General features: G+C 38.0%; 1 protein-coding gene across 3 annotated transcripts in view; it reads left to right on the top strand.

Annotated features, from left to right (window-relative positions):
• Window positions 1-16,659, top strand: part of LOC122644234 — a 36,700-nt gene that overhangs the window by 15,155 nt on the left and 4,886 nt on the right. The window contains exon 19 of one of the 3 annotated variants that reach the window (XM_043837855.1): window positions 16,105-16,116. The exons of 1 other annotated variant lie outside the window; for it this stretch is intronic. The gene's annotated coding sequence lies outside the window, so the exon portion shown is untranslated. Of the gene's footprint in view, window positions 1-15,301; window positions 15,324-16,104; window positions 16,117-16,659 lie in introns of those variants that run through there. One more of the 3 variants, XM_043837858.1, reaches the window with a different exon arrangement.

The following is a 16,659-nucleotide window of genomic DNA, read 5'->3' as shown; positions in this document are numbered from 1 at the left end:
AAATTTATTTTGCATTCACTAGTTTCAACTTTGAAAAGTTTTACTTAATCCCCAAAGTTACTGATTTCTCAGGTGGCCTTGGAAGAAAACAAAACTGAATTTCCTAAAGTACCCCTAATATCACTACATCTTCTATCTCCATGTTTTTTTATTATTATTTTTTCTATTTTTTACATTTTCTATTTATTTCTTTCCTTTTTAATCACATATGTGGAGCCCACCACCGAGTCCAAATCCTCTCCAATGACGTTTAACCACCAGAGTCAATTTCACACCATCCATGGGGTGTCAGTGCTTTGGTGGTTAACATCATTAGAGAGGAAGTAATCTCCCCACCACCACCACCTCCTCCTCCTTCTGTTGCACCATCCCCGCCTGCAACCTCCTCACCTTGCCCACAACTCCACCCCTACTTGCAAGTAAGGGTGTCAAAATCAAATCGAAATCGAATCGAGCCGTTTATATCGAAATTGTGAAAAAAATTTAATAAATGGTTGGGTTTTTGTTTTAAAGTTGAGACTCTTTAATTAAATGGTTTAAATCGAACCAAACCGTTTAAATCAAAACCAATATTAATAGTATGTAATGGAAATACTTGAGTATTAATGGTAACAATAAAAAATTAGTAAATATGTAATGGTACAAATAAGAAAACATATAAAAATTTAATTTATATTTCCATTTCAATAAATAAAAAAAAAGGTTAACAAACATGTAATGGAAAGTAGCCGTTTGAACTGTGAATTAAATTTTAAAAAACTTTATCACACCTTTTAAAATCGATTAAACCAAAACCATTTATAAATGTTTATTAAACGATTCGATTTTGGTTTGACCTAAAAAAAATTACACCGAAACCAAACCGTTTAACACCCTTGCCTGAAAGTCTGCAACACCCCTTCCCTCCCCTACTCTGACTCTCCCCACCATGCTCTCATCAACTCCCTATCCCATCCCCTGCTTCTCTGCGGTTCCCCACCCCGTATTTAATCCCTCTCATCTTAGACAACAATAACCATAAACCACTGTCCCACATGCTTTCAATGGGGAATTCTAAATTCTAATTCCAATTGTCTTAGGAGTCTTAAGAACATTCCGAGAATTTAGCTGCCTTAGTTTGATGTGAATCTTGATAGACAATGATATAACCTTTTTTTTCTAGACTTTCAAGCCAAAACGTACAAAGTCGTAATAGGGCTTCAAAGGTGTTAATTATCAAGCACCAAATGGATAAAAGAAGCTGATCCTCGTCTAATACTAACTAATGTTCTTTATTATATATCACTAACTGCAGGGTCGGAAAAATGGAAGCCATTGGTGACTGACCAGCGTATTCCCATCCTCGCATCTTAGACAACAGTGGAAAAATTGAAGCCTTTTGTGATCTGAGCAATTTCTCCTTATTTTTGATCCGGTGGGGACTCAGATTGAGGGAAGACCGGAGAGGGATTGAACGCAGGGGATGGGCGGGGGTGATGGGGGAGGGCAGAGAAGAAGGGGATGGGGTGGGGGTTGATGAAAGCACGGTGGAAGACAGTGAAACAGGGGATGGGGGAGAGAGAGAGGGAGAATCTTAGACCGTCAAAAGAATACAGAAAAAAAAAAAATCTTTCTTGGATAAGGGCATTAAGGGGCTCCCTATGCGATTACTGATTTCTTTTGAATCGCTAATTAATATGACATTCAACTCCACTACTTTGTTAATATAACAATATTTTTATAGTGGTTGAAGAGAACAGCGACTTTATTCTACAACATGGCCATGTCAAAAACATCTCCCACTTAGTCATGTTAGTCGAATGCACGTTCTGAGTTCTTATTTCAAAAACATCCGTCATGATATTTTCATTTTTGTTGTTATTTACAAGAATAATCATAAAAAAAATTTCATTGTCATGATGAAGAACAATCAGTTTCTATTCTAGACTAGGACTATTTTAAGTCCCAAAATTATTCTAGACATTTAGTTTCAATTCTAGACTTAGATTGCTCTAAGTCTCTAAGTCCTATTAAATTTACATGTTTAATGTAAGTTTTCTCACGAACTCCCTTTGTGAGGGGATCGACTACCATATCGCTTATAGTTATATAGGTTACTTTAATCTCACATTTTATACTGTATCTCATTTTATACTGTATCTCGTAAATAGTGGTATTGAATCTTTACATGTTTTTCTTTTGAGTTATTTGCATCACTATATATCAAGTTCATTGCCGCTTGATTTTCACAGAATATTTTCATTGATCTATTTACAAAATTCAACCTAAATTCCATTAAAAATCGTCTTATCCAGACTGCTTGAGTAGTTGTCATGCTACAAGCAATGTATTCAGCTTCTTATGTGTGTCTTGCAACACATTCTTGTTTCTTGCTACCCCAAGAAACAATTGTATCTCCAAATATAAACATATGACCAGAGGTGGATTTACAATCATCTTTATCACCTCCGAAGTCAGCATCGGTGTATCCAATGACCTCAAGCTTTTCTACTTGGAAACTTTTAAGTGCTTAGGTCCTTTGATTTACTTCATAATCTTTTTCAATGATTCTCAATGGATAGAGCCAAGATTACTCTGGTATCTAGTTACCAAACCAACTGGATAGCTAGGCCAAATCCGCTCGTGTATAAAACATAGCATACAATAAGGTACATTCGACTTTTCCTGTCATTTTTTAGGACATTGGATTTTTTATAAAGCATTTCCCAATACAATTGGAGCTGATGATGGATTGCAATTTTGCACCCCAAACTTTTTCAACATAGAGTTGAAGTGTTTTTATTGACTTAAACACAATCTACGTTGTGTTGTCCCTAGAAATTTGAATTCCTAGAATATAAGATGCTTCCCCCCATATAAGGGGTGTTAAAATCAAATCGAAACCGAACCGACCGTGAAACCATTTAATAATGGTTAGATTTTTGTTTTAAAATTGGAACCGTTTAGTTAAACGATTTAAACTTAAACAAATATTAGGAAGATGTAATGACGATTGTTGCTTAATTTGAAAACAATGAAAGTCAAACATGGATTGGTAGAAGTGTGTATGTAAAATTTACAATAAAATAATTGGGTTGGATCTATTCAAATACATTAGTATAATAGTATTCAATGTTTTTATGAATATTTTGGTTTTTCTATGAATTAAAATCATGTTCTTTTCAATGTGATTTGTTGAGTACATCCACTAAGCATTAAATTCGGTGTAAAACAGGCAAACCATTTAGGAATCAGGTATCTAAAATTGTGATCGCAACCATTTAAGACTGATAAACCGAAACCGTTTAAAAATCGAGAAACTGAAACCATTTACTAAATGATTTTGGTTTCAATAACTTAAATATTAAAAAAAAAAACGGTTCAGTTCTGGTTTCACCTAAAAAACTTGGATCGAACCGAGTCGATTACACCAAAATCAATTTATTTAAAACACCTCATATCCCTCATTTTAAATCTACTATTGAGTTTATACTTGGTCTTATTTAACATCTCTATGTCATTCTCAGTTAACAATATGTTGTCGACATACAAGGAGAGGATTGTAAAACTACTCCTACTCTTCAATATATGTCCATAGTTGTCCTACTTGTTAGCCACGAATCTTAATTTAAGATCGTTTTATGGAATATCAGATACCATTGTCGAGAGGATTATTTTAATTCGTACAAAGATTTTTTAATTCTACATACTTTATCTTCTTGTCTCATTATCGAAAAACCTTCAGGTTATCGCATGTAAATGGTTTCTTCCAATTTATCATTTAAGAAGTCGGTTTCATATTCATTTGGAATAATTCTAAGTCTAGATGTCCAACAAGTGCTAATATCAACCTAATAGAAGCAAATTTCGCTATCGGTGAGTAAATTTTCTGATACTCTATTCCTCCCTTTTGGGTAAATCCCTTTGCAACTAATCTGGTCTTAAATTTATCAACAGGCCCATCTACTTTATACTTATTCTTAAGTACCCTTTGCAACCTATGACATTTCTACCTTTTTATAGGTCATATAGTTCTCATACTTAATTCTTTGTGATAGAATCAATTTTTTCCCGTATGACATTCAATCATTCATTTTATTCTCGTGATTTTATCGCTTCGCTATAAGTTACAGAATCAACTACTTCTTCCACATCTATGTTAATTGTATGACAATATGATTCACATAGATAGAGGTAGTAGTCATCTAAATAAGTTGGAGGTGATCTTGTTCTTTTACTCCCACTTACCTTAGGTTCCGAGTTATGTTCTTTAGGATAAACTTGATCTCCAAGAGATTGAGTTCCTTGATCAAAAATACTTGATTCATTTTGAGAATCAACATCATAGCCATCTTCAATGACATGTAGAGGTTCTGTATCCTCTTGTTGCGGTTCCTCTTCTAGTTTCTCTAGAAATTCATCATCATTACTCTCAATAACCCCCTTACAGGTTAATAAAACCTATATATTTTTTATCCTTCTGAATATCCTATGAACTTACATCTTATAGTTCTAAAATCCAACTATATGGCTCAAGTATTAGTATGTGGGCTACTGATCCTCACTTCCTTAGTTTGCTATGTTTGGTTTCTTCTATTCATAGTTCATAGGGTGTAGTCTCAACAGACTTAGTGAGAATTCTATTCAGAATATACTTTGCTATGAGAATGATCTTTCCCCATGACTTCTTAAAAATAGAAAATTGTGATAACATATAACGTATTATATTGAATAGCGTTTTATTCCGTTTTTCAGTCATACTATTCTATTGTGGTGTGAAAGACAGATCCTTTTTTTTTAATGATTCTATGTTTCTCAAAAAATATTTAAAACTCAATGAAGTTGTACCTTCCATTATGATCCGTTCTTAAAACTTTAATATTTCTTTCCAACTGATTTTGTATTTTAATTCTATATCGTATGAAGCATTTAAATGCTTCTGATTTCCTACTTAATAAATAAATATACTCATATTTGGAGAAATCGTCAGTAAATGTGATAAAGTAAGTCTACCTATTATGAGTACTTACATTGGGCGGCCCACAAATGGTAATGTATACCGAGGAGTTCCTTTGCTTTCACTCCCACTGTAAAAGGTTTCATAATCATCTTATCAGATAGGCAATGTTCGTATGCATCATATTCAACTTTGGACAATTTAGGATTTGACCCCAATTTTATTATTTGTTTCATTTTATTGATTCTAAACTATCTTAGTCTCATATGCCAAATGTATGAATAAACCACATTTGCACAATCAATATAAACTAAAAAAGTAGATACATTTCCATTCATGTTGGTGATTACATTGTGAACATTGTCTACAGTAGAAAGTAAAAATAAATCATGTTCGGAGACAAATCGTCCCAAAGCAAAAGAACAACTGTGTCATCCAATAATGACCACAGCTCCCATGAAGTGTACATCGAGACCCTTCTTAATAAGGGCAAGTACATATATCAAGTTTTGGTACATGTCGAGAGTATCAAGTACATCTTTCAAATGGAAATTGTCCCTTCCTAGGTCAAGGACACAGTCTGCAACATCTCGTACTTCACTATATAAATTGTTCCCCATATAAATTTTATGGTCACCAGGTGTAAGAGGCTTCAACTGTTGTTGTCCACGAGTGATCCTGGCAATGTGACTTGTTGCATCTGAATCTATCCACCACCCCTTATACTATTCTCCAAACAGATTTCACTTAATAGTGCCAATGAACTCTTTATGTTGATGATTTGTAGGTAGTGCAGGATTTCTATTAGTGTTCTTCATTTTCTGAGGATTAGGACAGGTAGCATTAATCGTCAAAGAATATAAAAAAAAACCTTTCTCGGATAAGGGGCACCTCATGCGATTGTTGATTTCTTTTGAATCGTTAATCAATATCACTTCCAACTCTAGTACTTTGTTAATATAGGAGTCTTTTTAGAGTTGTTGGATTAGAGTAACATTTTATTCCACAATCACGGAATCACCCTCTATTTTCTCTCTATTCGGTTATGGTCTCTTTGACATATTCTTTGGGGATAAGGATGTGGCAACGTGGACACACCACTAACAGAGAGAAGTCGCGAGGCAAGGTGAGGGGATTGCAAGGCAGAGAAGAAGGAGAGGAGGAGCATTTGGTAGGTCCCATATATATATGTGATTAAAAATGAAAAAAATGAAGGGTAAATTACGTGACATCCCTTGAAAATCGAACGATACTCAACTCGCCCCCTCTTATTTGAAAATAATCACCCGTCCCCCTGTATTAGAGCTAGGGGGTGCAAGTTTGGCCCTGTCGGCCCGAATCCACCCTGGCCTGCCCTAAACCCGAATAGGGTCTAGGCTGAGATACTTGACCCTGAGGATGGGTCAGTGCTGCAAATTGTTGGTGTGTATATATATATTGACATACTATATATATTATACACTTTAAATGCCACAGATATTTTGTTATATAATATATTATATATGAAGATAATAAGTGATAATATATTTTATTATAGTGTTATTTTATGTAAAATTGATAATTTTCTCCCAGACCCTGCCCAACTCAGTCTAATCCATGCATCTCTACCTTCCCCCACTCCATGATTAGGTCCAATCAGGGTCAGCCCGGCCCGACCCTGAAGGCGGGTCAGGATTGGATTTTTCAGGCCCTGAATCAGGGTCTGGTCGGGCCTGGGCCCAGCTAAGAGGAGTCAGGGTTGGACTGGGGTTTTGAAAAGCTCTGATTAGAGCACTATATTACAACTTAGTCCCTACCATTAGTTTTATGCGGTTAACTTATGAAGTCATCAAGTTAAATATATTTAAATCCATAAACTACCCTTGACCAATTTAGTTACTATTTTACCCTTGAATCTAAAGACCCCAAATTTGATCCTCTTCCTCACATGACCTGCAACTCAATCTCAAGCAGAAGTTCGCCGGAGAGAAGAAAGAGAAGAAATTACAAGGATTGTATGCCGAGATACACACGAAAACCACAATCCGATTCTACTCTCATTCATTTCTTAAACAAACACCTTTCTTCAAGGTGCCCTTGTATTTGAAATAATATATCCCATACTTGTTATGCCCTTGCGTGCGCTCTCATTGGCCCTTGTATTGGTACAGGGGATACACGATCAAGCAGCGATCTCTTGTCCAATATAATATTATTGAATATATGTAGCATGCATTGAGATCCTATATAAACAAAAGGTGTTTGGTAGTTTAGAGGACCGATACCCTTAAGAAACAAAAATGATGGTGTCTCCAACAAAACCACGCACCAAAAAAAAAAAAAAAAAACTGAATATGGTGCTTTTGAAATTTAGAAAATTGTGTGTGTGTGTGTGTGTGTTTTTATTATTTTATTTTAGACTGTTTGGAATCGATTAGGAACCGGAATCAATTCACTCATTAGTTAATGATCCTATATTTTAGTTTGAAACCGATTAGATTATTGGTCCAATTATGATCCTGACCCGTTAGAATCGAATTATTAAAAAACCAGATACATAACCTTAGACTAAGGAAAAGGAGAACAATTGAATCCCCACTAAAGCCGTGATGATCAAGTTAGAGCATCAATGTGCATTAGTCCAAGCAAGACTGGATTTGGTCCAAGGTTGTTTCTTGGAGGAAAAGATACTCTTACCTCTCAAACTATGCAAGCTGGTCGTTTCTTAGAACAAAGATTTGGAGAGAAATAATTGAAAATTTTTGGGATACAATATCTATAAATCGAAACCGAATATTTTTCTTAACTTTAAAATCAAAATCGGACCAAAACGGTTTGATTTTATTCAATTTCTATTGTTTTTGTATAAGGTTTCATTCGGTTCATACATGATCTTGATAATTTGATTTAAGTAGAAATAACAACAAAAACAAATAAAGTTGGAAAGGAAATTACAACTAGGGCTGTAAATGGATAACCGAAAATCCGAATTCGATCCGCATCCATATCCATTTAGGAGCATCCGTATTCGATTAGAGATATCCGGAAAAAAATCCGAATACTCCGATAAAAATCCGAATCCGAATACTTAATTATAAAAAATTAAATAAATAACGATCTTGAGGGTTTTTGAAGATTCAACAAGTTCTAGAATATGAAGAGAAGAGAATCATGATCTAAAACTATGGATTGAGAGTGAATTGTATCCACCAGGGGGAAGAAGGTTCGGGTTACACAAAGCAGAGGTGTAAACGAATGGTCAAAAATCCGAATTCGATCCGCATCCGAATCCATCCGAATCCGTTTAGAGGTATCCGTATTCAACTAGGAAATATCCGAATCCGATTACATCCGATCCGTATCCGAGCCGAATCCGATCCATTTACAGGCCTAATTACAACCTCATGAAAATATAATACTACAATAGTAAATATGGAACTAAACAAAGAAACCCATAATAGGTAATTTCACACATCCCAACTAAGACTCATGATTATAAGGTTGAGTATGGTTTATGTTTGATTCAATTCGATTTGAATTCTTACCAAAAAAAAAAAAAGATTCAATTCGATTTGAATCAATAAATACTCTATTCGGTTCACACTAATTGTTTTTAGGCGAAAACTGAAACCGAATAAAATTCATTTTAAAAAGTAAAATCGAACCGATTTTTTTTTTGTCAATTCGGTTTTAAATGGTCAGTTTTGATTCCATTTTTAAGTTGATACCCTTAGTTAAGTTGTAGTTTTAATGGGATTCGACGAAGGACTGAGTTTTCCTTCAGCCATCGAGTTTAGATACGCATGGGTTTTTGGGGGTGGGGATATCGGAAGGGTATTTTAGGGAACATACTAAAACCCTATGGGGGGATGTTTGTGAACCCTATGATGGTGGTTGAATATTCACTAGGCAGTGAATGAAAACTGTCCTTTCGCAAATATCAAAATAATGCCTTGAAAATTTACGATTACAAAAGGAGAAAATTTTCCTTCACCCACAACGTTGGAAATCCTACGACTGATCTGGCCGTCATAAATACTCCCCCTATAGGATGAAAGTTAAAAAAAAATACACGTACCCTTATTTTAATCATCAACCCACTCCCATTAATGCCCATGGTGAAGGAAGGTTTCCTTCACCATGGGTGAAGAGAAACTGAGAACACCAAAAAATTAAGGTGCCAAATAACGAGTGAGATGGGAAACATAAATTATCCGAATCATGTTTGATCAATCCAATGGTCGAAATTCTCACATTAACTTATTCAAATCGTGCTCGATCTATATCCAATGATTGAAATTCTCACATCATACCTCTGTTTGGTAAATAATTGGTGGGCCACACTGGAATACCCGTCACCCTACCGTCTTGCTTATCTGGCCAAAAAAAATAGATAATTAAGAAAAGATAAGAGTCTATAAATCACATCCTTAGGCTCTTCTGATAGTGGGACTTGAGCTTGCTTCCCCTATGTTCATACTCAAGTCTGCAGCAGATGATTGCGTTATGGTGCCCTCATCATGAATGCCCTATACTCCTTGGGTTGGAGTGGTGGACCTAGATACTCCTTTTAAGGACTGTCCTTCCTTTCATAGTAACCATGGGGTGGGTCCCTTGGGCGCCCACCTAATAGCCTATGGGTTCTTGATAGGTTTAGAACCAAAAAAAAAAAAAAACACATGAATAGCAAAAGAAAATTGAAGGGAAGGGAAGTGGTAACAGTTTGTGGGATCCTGAGTAGGGGTGTAAATGAATAGTCAAAATCCGTTTCTGTATCTGTTTAGCACAATCCGAATCCGTCCGAAAGCTAAATGGATGCGGATACGGATAGGCTATAGCTATCCAAAAAGCTATATTTACATGTCAGCAGATGAAATATCCGATCCGTATCCGTGTCCGTATCCGTTTAGCACTATCTGAATCCATCCGATAGCTAATCAGATGCGGATATAGCACTCTCCGAGCCGAATCCGATCTGTTTATAACCCTAATCAGGCTGGTTGTAAATCAGGGGTGGTCTTAGACCAGTAGAAAGAAAAGGCCTACCGCTATATAAAGACGATCTGTATCTCAACCAAGCAACGGATTAGCCCAATGGAGAGTCAGGCGCGCGCCCAGCAAGAAAACCAAAACTCAACAGGGGCTCCACATCCATCCTGTCACTCGACCACCAGGAGAGAGTGGTCATAGATCACCAGCAAGAAAAGGTTGGTCTACGATCACTAATGCGCAACTGCAGGATTGGGTTGTAAACAGATCGGATTCGGCTCGGATAGTGCTATATCCGCATCTGCATCCGATTAGCTATCGGACGGATTCAGATAGTGCTAAACTGATACGGACACGGATACGGATCGGATATTTCATCCGTTTACATGTAAATATAGCTTTTCGGATAGCTATAGCCTATCCGTATCCGCATCCGTTTAGCTTTCGGATGGATTCGGATAGTGCTAAACGGATACAGACACGGATACGGAAATGGATTTTGACTATTTATTTACACCCCTAATCCTGACTCCTGAGTCCCTCAAAGTGGGGCAGCCGGTTCCATTCTCCAACAGATGATATCCCGTAGCTCAGATAAGGTATTCCTTATACCATTTCAAATCCATGAACCTTTTCGTAGAATGACATTATGAGTAAGAAAAGGGTGGGCATTACCAAAAACAAGAAGAGGGAGAGAGTTGAAGGATCGTGATCTTTTATGGCGCGTTGCCTGTAGTGGCTTGTGCGGCCAGACAGAGCGCCGCATGCAATGTCCGCCTTACCCCTGCTCGGGCAAGGATAAGGCAGACATTGTGCACGGCGTTCTATCTAGGTCCGCTACGGGCAGTGCACCGTAAAGAATTTGTATTGGTGATCTGAAGTATTTAGACTTAAGAATCCTAACCCATAGGGTGATTGGTTGAGAAATAAGCCGCCAGCCCAACTTGAAGACAAGGGCTTTATTATGGATGTGGGATAGTCGGATTACCAATTCCCGATTAGATTTTTGGGGTGCAGATTGAGTTTCAAGAGATCAGCTTCAAACCTTTCCCATAATGGCTTTGACCCCTCCAAAAATTTGCATTAATTGAGTCCAATTGCTTGCAAATGGATTTGGGAAAGGGAAAACTGGACATGAGGTAAGTGGGGATAGAGGAGATGACAGACTAAACAAGAATAGTCTTTCCTGCCTAAGTGAGGAGATTACTTTTCCAACCTGCAAAACGGTTGTGTACTCTAAGAACTACGTGATTAAGTAGCTGGGATTTAGAGCGAGGGGTAAAAAGGTGAGTGCCCAGATATTTTATGATCCAGCGGTTGAGCTGTGCCGCACACATCTCGATGCATGCCTAGGGATGTGTGCGGCACAGCCCAATGCCTGAATGCATCCTAAGCGTGCTGGGCTCACTGGAGATGAGCTAAATTCAATATTTTGATTAAGTATTCATATCACAAATACCAAAGAAACTTTTAGTAGAATTTTTTGTGTGTTCCAAGGTATATTTTTGCTAAATCCCTCTCTTCTCTCTTGTTTTGTTTTAATAGTCTTCAAAGTTTATTCTCTTTGATTAAGCACAACTCTAAACTGTTTCCGCGTATCTTAGTATGCATGTAGAATGACTATTGGAGATTTGGAGGAGCCTGCAGGGCTGTTTTGTCTTGGTGACCAATTGATATCAACTCGACTGTTTGCATTATAGGGGACGTCTACAGTCTTAACGAGAGTAACTGGTGCATGGTACGAGACCCATTATCTTTCCTAATGATATCAGAGTTTAAGATTTTACAAACCATGTCTTCAAGTTAATGATTGTTTTAAAGTTCTCCTATACTCAAGTGATTTTACAATTTGATTACTAAGGAACTAAGATAAGTCTATCTCTAATCAATTTTTTGATATAGTTAATAACAAGATGTTGTTTCAAGTCAGGTGTTCGATGCAAGGAGTTGTTGTTCACCGTTGGATGGGATCATCCCCTCGCGTTTGATGCAAGGAGTTGTTGTTCACCATTGGATGGGATCATCTCCTCTCTAGTTGAGCCACTGTGGCACTTGACAATCCTTCCCCTGGCACAATTCTATACTCACTCTCTCTCTCTCTCTCTCTCTCTCTCTTGCAACCCTTGGCCTCTGCTCCCTCTCGCAGCACCGCTCCCTTGATGTACTTCTCTTCCTTTGGCTCACTATATCATCTCTCCCCCCGGCCTGTTCTTTCTGTTCCTCCACCCTCTCTTTCTCCTTTGATCACTCTCTCCATCTTTCTCTTCCTTGTCTGTTTTTCTCCCTCCACTGTTGTGTGGGTGCTGAGATCGATTGGCTAGAGAAGGAAAGGAAAAAAGCAAACATAATATCTATGAGGAACAATGAAAATATAAAAAAAAAAAGAAGGGGTTAAAGAATGCTAATCGGTCGTGCTCTAGGCATGGCGCTCCAACCCTTAGACACAATAACCGCGCGCCTTGCCCCCATAAAAAGGTGGAAATCCCATGGGGAGTGGCGTTCATTTCCAAGGCGGTTAGGCAGTTATATGTCTAGACGAGGGAGCCATGCATAGAGCGCAACAGGTTAGCATTCTTTTTCTCAAAAAGAAGATACCTCAAACTTATATAATAATATTTGTAAACATAAGATACTTTAGACAGAACATTTATGAAATGTGAGACATGCCAATGAAATCTGAGGTACCCCAAACATAGCTTCTATAAATGTTAGGTACACAATGTGTAATTTATCATATCATTTTTTACTAAAATAAAAAAGATACAAAAACTAGTAGGACCAAGTTTCCTTTCACCCACGGTGAAGAGAAAACCTCTTAATCCATAGGATCTGACCCTTCGATTGGATTGAAAATGGCATTTCAAACCCTAATAAATATGAGTGAGAGTTAATTAATGATAACATTCACTATTTGAACCGTTCAATTATAGCATCATATCACCTTGGATGAAGAGATTCTCACTTCACCTTGGAAGGCAGAAAACGTTCCCCAAAACTAGCTAGAGAGTATAAACGGACAGAAACATCTGGGTTGTTGTTGCATGCTCGTCAAAGACTATGCTAAGTAAAGTTCAAACACAACTTCAGGGAAGACTAGCTCTCAACACCAGCTGGGCAATGTAGATGTTGCAAGTCAAATGCTCGATGCGAAGAGTTGTTGTTCACCTTTGGATGGGACCATCCCCCATCTTTCCCTCGGGTTTGGATCTACTCCCCACGTGGAGACGGTTCCACCTTATCCACACCGTACATTGAATATGAGACCCACCTCTAATGTGCTATGCACAGGACTCACACCTCATGGACGATGTGGATGGGATGGAGACTGTCCTCATGTAGGGAGCAGATCCAGACTCCATTCGCTCTATCTCACCCCACCCCACCCCACCCCACCCCACCCTACCCTAGTTGTAGCCATATGGCACTGTTCTATACTTCTCTTCTTAAAAAAGAGGAAAAGGCAAAAAGCGACACACTAGCATTTATCCTGGGTGAAGGACGGCCAATCGGCCAGCCTCTGTTCCTTTTGTACGAGATGGCCTTCACTAGTGTTCGGTACTAACCTCCTCTCAGCCTTCCAACTTCTAAACCTTCTTAATAACCCAAATTCCATATTCCCATGGCTGGGTTACCAGCTCCCATACTCCAATGAACTCGGTATTCCTATTCTTCAATTTCATCTTCTTCTTGTGTGGATGTTGATGAGCAACTGAGCATTTTAAAGGTTATCCACTCAAACCTTCCCTCTGAAATAATGAAAAAAGGAAAAATAAAGCCCAATTGTGACCAACAAATCCATCGATTTCCATATCAAATACTACACGTTTCATGTGATCATGAGGGAGAGTACTCATAGAGTTGGTCTCCATGATTCCATTCTAAGGAAATAAAAATAAAAATAATAACATTTATTACGTAGTTCTCTTATCTCTCTCACACTGTAATCTGTATACATAAAGGAAATCAAATCCACTCTGGGTATGGGATACAATCCTTAAGAAAAAAAACTTAAACAGCTCTACTTAGATCCAAATCATATATATGGTGGGTCTATCTTAAGACCTTCTGTACAGAATCTGTATTAGCTCAACACATGGATTGAACTGATGAAGGAAGGAAGAGAAGCTGATGAAGAAATTCTGAAATCAGAGAAACTAGCTAGCAAGCAAGCTATCGCCTATTGTGAAGTGGGTTTGATCCTGAAGGTACCTTTCGCTTCTCTGACTCCATATCTCTAGCTTGTCCAACGGAAACCTTATCACCTCTTGAGGGTTGGAAGACCTGTTGTTGGGGAGCTTCAGAGAAATCAGCCATGAAACTCACACTCTTTCTAATTGCATCAATATTCCTTGGAGACATGGATAGCAAGAGAAGGGTAAGAAACAGGAATGGACAAAGACGATTCAGATTCATTTCTGAACAATGTGTAAGGAAAGTTGGGAATTAAACAGACAGAAAGGGAGATTTTTTGAGATAAAGAAAGAGAAGCAATAATAATATGGTAGTGGGTATGCATAAAATTAACCTAGTTATATGTGAAAAACCTTGAAGTAGAAGGTCTGCTACGCTACCATCTTGGGATTGAGATCTTGGTGGGATTACAGAAATAACCTTCAACAATTGGACAAATTCAACATCCAAATGATGGGTAAAACTAAACAATGCTTAGTGGGGTAACACAAAGGAGTGTGGTGGAGTGCCTCGTCCACTAAGTAAAGGTCATTTTCGTCATGTTTTGGGAAATTAAAACTTGGGAAAGGTCAGATCAGATGCCGACGCACTCGATTGGCTTTGTTGAAACTCTGAAATCTTTGAATCAACTCTCAAGAAGACCCCTTTTGTGTGCTTTCTATTTTTTGATTCACTTTTTTCCTGTTTTTCTTTCTTAGACCAAGTTTTCTTCGACTTATAATAATAGGATGGGAAAATTGGATTGGAACAAGTGTATTGGTGGGCCCCCCACCACAAAAATTCCGATCTGACTTCAATAATAAATGGTCTAAAAATGAAACCGGCACTATAAGCTAGAATATCAAAAGGATGCATCACTTGCCTCGTGCGGGTTGGGATGGAAAGACAGACCTTCGGTGGTTGAGCTGTGAACCGTCCAAGTTGAAGAATGAAGAAACCCTTGGCTTTGCTTTCACTGCGACCAATTCACAAACAATTTATCTGCATAGCCACTCGTAGACTTACAAGCCCCCTCTCTCTCTGTGTATGTGTAAATGTGTATAAACGTGTTTGTGTGTGAGGTTTCCAAGTAATTACGCAATCGTTATTTGAATATATTCTTGTTGACGATGATGACGAGGGTGGAAGGAAAGGGAAAAGAGAATATGGGATTGGTCTCCTTAGGTTTCATTTTCTCAATCAGCATCAGCGTCAGCATTCACAGAGAGAGAGAGAGAGAGAGAGAGATAATAAAGTTGTTTGATGGGGGTAAAATAAATGGAGTCCCATCTAACATCAAATCACAGTGGGACGGACATGCGCTTCTTCTTAATTCTGATACCATTTAGATTGAAAGGAGAAGATAGTGACAGAAACACAGGGAAGGGAAGGAATGAACAGATCGATCTTGGCTGGGCCCAATGGCCCATGTAGTTCTAGAAAGCGTTACCCATGAAGTTATTAATGGATCAGGGAGCCTATTAAGTCCATGACAGACCCACCAGGCCCACCGACTATAATTAACATTTGACATTCTCTTAAATCATAGTACTGTATTCCATCATCCATCACTCTCATGATCTCATCCGCCGATTTGCCACTTTACTTACTATTAACCTGTCCTTGTGGCTAAAGCTTTATCAGCTAAAAATGCTGATATGGTAAGTCCTGGAAAAAAATATCAATTCTACAGTTCTACCTAGCGTTCACATGATTCCAGAACATGGGTTGAGGCATCGGTATCATATCACCCGGTACTGGCTTTACAAGTAACCGATCCTGATACTGTGTTGATACTGTATAGGTGACACCATATGGACAAGAGGTAAAATTGTCAAAAAAAACTCATTTTTAATGAAGATTCAGGGGTAAATTTATCCGATATGACATCCATACCGATATCATATCGGTTTTGCTGGTGACCAATACCCGATCCGATACCGTGCACTAAAACCATATTCTAGAACCTGTCCACAAACCACTTGGTTTACAATGATACATACTTGCAGGTAGGGCTGCAACAGGGTCAGGTTGGGCTGGGTTTTTTAAAACCCCAGCCCAACTGTGAGTCCCCTTAGCTAGGTCCATAACTCAACCTTGATACTTAAATTATGATGGCGCTTAATTACTCAACCTTCCTCCCTTTGGGCAAATGTTCTCAAATCCAAATATTTCCCCCATAGGTCTATTTTCAACCACAAGGTTATGACTAAAGGTGGGTCTTGGTCCTGGAACAGTATTGTCACTTGTCTCCCTACTCTTAAACGTATAACTTTCATTAAGATATGAAATGGCAAAAAAACTGACTTCTGGTGTGACCCTTGGATTCCTGCCATTAAGGACTGTTCTGTTCCTCAATCTCTCAATCTGAATCTTCGGCAACATATGGTAAGTCAATTCTATCATTCTCATCATTGGAATATTTGTTTACTTTCTACTTATATTCCATATTGTTTTATTCAACTTATTACTAATATTCCTTTATCTGATGAGGAGGATCGGTGGTGGTGTAATCTTGCCAAAGATGACATCTTCTCTACTAAACGTGCTGCCCGCTAGCTTTCTCACTCTCAATGAAGTTCAAG

Source organism: Telopea speciosissima, chromosome 10 (assembly GCF_018873765.1).
Source record: "Telopea speciosissima isolate NSW1024214 ecotype Mountain lineage chromosome 10, Tspe_v1, whole genome shotgun sequence".
NCBI classification, from domain to species: domain Eukaryota; kingdom Viridiplantae; phylum Streptophyta; class Magnoliopsida; order Proteales; family Proteaceae; genus Telopea; species Telopea speciosissima.
Note: the sequence above shows the minus strand (reverse complement) of the source record. Positions and strands in the feature narration are given on the sequence as shown.